Source organism: Bubalus bubalis, chromosome 3 (assembly GCF_019923935.1).
Source record: "Bubalus bubalis isolate 160015118507 breed Murrah chromosome 3, NDDB_SH_1, whole genome shotgun sequence".
Classification (NCBI taxonomy): Eukaryota; Metazoa; Chordata; class Mammalia; order Artiodactyla; family Bovidae; genus Bubalus; species Bubalus bubalis.
The window spans coordinates 28,022,852-28,027,634 of NC_059159.1; positions in this window are offsets into that span (position 1 = coordinate 28,022,852).

Consider the following 4,783-nt stretch of genomic DNA (forward strand, 5'->3'; position numbering starts at 1 on the left):
ATGTAAATCAGCGGCTCCCTCCTGCCGCACCTGCGCCGTCTGTCTCGGCCAAGGGGGTGGACTCGCCTGACGCTCCAGGAGCCCTGAGTGCTCTCTGCCGAGCCCCTGGGTGCACTGCACATGCCAGGCTGCAGCAGGTGGCCCAGCCCTCTTTCTCAGCAACCTCGTTCTCTTTCATTGCTCGGTCATCTCCTCCTCTTCCTTCTTCAGGCCCACCTCCTTCAGGAAGTCATCCCTGACTGCCCCCAGGCCAGGTGAATTATGATTCTCTGTGCTTCCCGACCCCTGACCTGACTCCCAGCAGAGCAGTCGTGAGGCTGAACTAGAGGTGGACAGACTGGGCTGGGGTCTTGGCTCAGCCACATCCCAGCAGGAAGCCATGGTGGCAATTTAGTACTTAACTTATCTGTGCCTCCATTTCCCCTTCTGTGAAGTGTGTGTAAAGGCAGCCCCTGGTTCACAGGTCACAGGTGGTGATGAGAAGGGGCTGAGTGCACCGTCAGGCCTCAGGGTGGTTCTCAGGGCTCAACGTCTGGGACGAGCACTGCAGCCCCTGTCAGCATCACTTTTCAGCCCCCCGGATGACAAAGTCTTAAATGTGCTGACATGGAGAGTGGAGGAAATCTGGGGAGGCACGAGCCCTGGCCCGTGGGAGAGAGTGTGTTGGTACCTCTGTGTGGATGGCAACTCAGTTGGTACCTCTGATGTGGATGTCCACATCAGGTAACATGGAGAACCTACGCCTGACCCATGAGCCAGGAGCTCTTCTCCAGGGGCCACAGGCACCCATGGAGCGTGCCCAGCAGAGCACGGTTGTTGTGGAAACAGTGCCAGTACCCACGAGGCAGCGATGGCCAAGCACACAAGGCTCACAGGCACAGCCTGGAACACAACACAGCCATCATGAACAGCGAGACAAGTCTACCCGGGGATGTGGACAGATTGTTAAGACTGATGGTTAAATAAAAAAAAGTAGTTTGCAGCATGATTCTTGCAGTAAGAGACCTTTCAATGAAACAAAGACAAGCAGGCCTCCTCACCCACTTGCACACCCCCAGGGCTGGGGCTCTCACCACCTCACAGAGAAGCTGGCTCCCAGAAGTGAGCAGATGGTACCTCCAGGAACAGACCCGTTGCACCGGCTGCTGTCTCTATGGCCACACACGGTCTCATCCTTTGGAGTTCTAACATCAGCAAAGTTGTGCATGAAATGAAAAACAAGATCCACCCTGGTTCTGGGCAATGAGAGCTGAAGTCTCAGGTCCCCAACCACCAGTATCACTACTGATCACAGCTTGTTAATGCTTTTGTTCAAACACTGTTTACAAGCAATGGGTTTTGTTGACTCTCTTTTCTTTAATTGGAGGTGTCATTTACATGCAGTAAAATACAGTATTCTCAGCAGGCAGGCCAGCAACTACTTATGAGGGGGCAAATGCAGGGAATGCTCCCCAGATCCAGACCTGAAACATTTGCAGCCCCCAGAAGGCCTCCCTCCCCGTCACAGGCAGCACCCCCCTTGCCCAGAATAGCCAGCATTCTGATGCTACCACAGACTAATCATGTCTGCTCCTGGGCAGGGAACCTACAAATAGGATCGCCACTTCTTTCTTCCGGCCTCTTTGCTCAAGGTTAGATTTTATTACACCAGACAGAACAAGCTGGGGGCCTTTGGGAATCTCAGGGAGCCTCATTTCCTTCTGCCCAAACAATGAACATGAAGCTCATATAGGACGGCAGCCCGTGGGACCCCTCCCCCGCCACAGCCCCCGGCAGCAGGAACTACCCCACTGTGTGACTCTGCCCCCAGGAGAGTGTGTCACCCCCAAGCAGGGACTAGCCCCCTGTGTGACTCCACCCCAGCAGAAACTGCCCCTCCAGCAGGAACTGCCCCCTGTGTGACTCCGCCCCCAGCAGGAACTGCCCCCTGTGTGACTCCGCCCCCATCAGGAACTGCCCCTTGTGTGACTTCCCCCCAGCAGGAACTACCCCCCCAGGAGGAACTGCCCCCTGTGTGACTCCTCCCCACCAGGAACTACCCCCACAGCAGGAACTGCCCCCTGTGTAACTCCCCCCCAGCAGGAACTACCCCCTCAGCAGGAACTGCCCCCTGTGTGACTCCGCCCCAGCAGGAACTGCCCCCTGTGTAACTCCCACCCAGCAGGAACTACCCCCTCAGCAGGAACTGCCCCCTGTGTGACTCCTCCCCAGCAGGAACTGCCTCCTGTGTGACTCCTCCGCACCAGGAACTACCCCCCCAGCAGGAACTGCCCCCTGTGTAACTCCCCCCAAGCAGGAACTGCCCCCTGTGTGACTCCCCCCCAGCAGGAACGGCCCTGTGTGACTCCCCCCCCAGCAGGAACTGCCCACTGTGTGACTCCCCCCCAGCAGGAACTGCCCCCCCAGCAGGAACTGCCCCCTGTGTGACTCCCCCCCAGCAGGAACTGCCCACTGTGTGACTCCCCCCCAGCAGGAACTGCCCCCCCAGCAGGAACTGCCCCCTGTGTGACTCCTCCCCAGCAGGAACTGCCCCCCTGTGAGACTTCCCCCCACCAGGAACTGCCCACTGTGTGACTCCCCCCCAGCAGGAACTGCCCCCCCAGCAGGAACTGCCCCCTGTGTGACTCCTCCCCAGCAGGAACTGCCCCCCTGTGTGACTTCCCCCCAGCAGGAACTGCCCCCCTGAGTGACTCCCCCCAGCAGGGACTGTCACCCCCCAAGCAGGAACTGCACCCCTGTGTGACTCTCCCTGTGCCAGGAGCCCTCAGAGCAGGTGCCGATTTCTGCTCCTCATTCTGAAAGCAGCCCTTTCTCAGTGTCTCAGGGGAGACTCTGGATTCTAATTTTAAGCTCCATCATCAAGGGGATGTGAGAGTTCTAGAACTAGAGCAAAGACAAGGTAACCTCAGGGTTTGGAGCTGGTTCCACTCCACTGTGTCCTTAAACAGTTAAATAGGCCATGGTAAAAAGAAACAAACCTGTGCAGGAAGGGCCTCTCTTGCCAGGCAGGACAGGAGGCTCTGCCACAGCCAGTGAGCTGATCCGGCCCCTTGGCCTCCAGCAGAACCTGGATGCACGTTTCACCGGCTGATGAATTTTGCCTCATCATGCCCCACACATTTTTTTCTTGCAGGTTAAACACTGTTAACAGGGTCCTTTCCCCACTTAATACATCTTATCAGTCAAGTCCTTGTCTTTTTAGATAAGCTCTTCTGTGCTCATCCGGAAAAATATAACAGCTCTGCAGGCTCTGTTCTAAATGTCCCTGCCTTCATTGCACGCGTGTTTTACCTTTTCTGTGTCTCATGCTAAGGCTTGAGTTCCTTAGGTGGAATTACTCAGCCAGACGGAATGTTCCAGCGAGATGGTTCCACTGTCCACATGTGCGTGTGAGGTTTGGGCCCTGAGGCCCCAGCCCCTAGAGTGGTGTCAGCCCCCTGGGGCCTGGTGGCTACCACTTCCCCTGCACTGTCTGCTGTCCCCACGCTGCCCCCCGCCCCACGCCTGGAGGCCCAACCCGCTCTAAGAGAGTCCCAGGGGCAAGACAAAAGCAAGAGTATCCAAAAAAGGACATTTCTTAGAAATGCAGCGAAAGCCCTGATTTTCATGATTCGATTTACATACCCGACTCAGAGGTGCTGAATTTCCTCTTTGCTACAGTTTGTGCTAATTTCTCGGAAATGTCGGAGGCCGGCATTTTAGCAAAACCCACTTCGAAGAAGTAAATAGTGGTTTCTTTATAGTGAATTCCAGCTTTTTGTGGAAAGACTTATTTTCCATTAAAAAAAATTTCCCCTCAAAACTTTTTTAATATGAGAACTTCAAACGTCAGAGAAAGGTTAAACGTGGGCTGAGATGAATACCCTTGGGACCTGCAGGAGCTGAGCCCTGTTCAGGGCAGGGTCTGCCATCCGCAGTCAGTCTCGTCTGGTACCTTCTGCTGACCTTAGGACAGTGCTTTTAGACACCTCGCAGGTGTCTCCAGAAGCGGACCTTCTTGCACACAGACGGTCATGTCCATAGCTAAGAAAATCAGTGATAATTCAAAGGCATCATCTAATACCTCATTCGTATTTAAGGTTCCCAGTTCCCAGCCCTAAGAAGTTTTCATGGCTGCTTCCTTTTTTTCTTTTTTTTTTATTTGCTTATTGTGTTTTCGGCTGCTCTGGGTCTTTGTTGCTGTGCGGGCTTTCTCTAGTTGCAGCGAGTGGGGGCTACTCTCCAGCTGTGGTGTGCTGGCTTCTCACTCCAGTGGCGACTCTTGTTGCAGAGCGCAGGTTCAGTAGTCGTGGCTCACTGGCTTAGTTGCCCTGCAGCACGTGGGATCTTTCCGGACCAGGGATCAAATCCATGTCCCTTGCATTGGCAGACAGATTGCTAACCGTTGGACTACCAGGGAAGTCCCGTGCCTGCTTCCTGTGATTCAGAATCCAGCGAGGGTCACGCCTGCCGTTGGTTTGTCTCGGGTCCTTTTTCTTCTAGCATCTTTCCCTCCCTTTTGCTCTTTCTCCTTCTTTGCTCTCTTCTTTTCCCGTCTTCTGTCACATATCCTGTGGAGTGCCCTGCAGCCTCCTCTCTGCTTGCCCCTCCCTGCCTGGTTTAACTCTGTCCTCCTCTTCCTTCTGTGAGTCCTGAACACTGAACAGTGTCTCTGTGGGCTCCCCTGGGTCGGGCCACACGTTTTGAGAAGACCCCCAGGTGAGGAGTGCCCTTCCTATTGCATCTCATCAAGTGAGCCCCGTGACAGCTCACCCGCCTCGCATGACACTGACGGGACCAGATG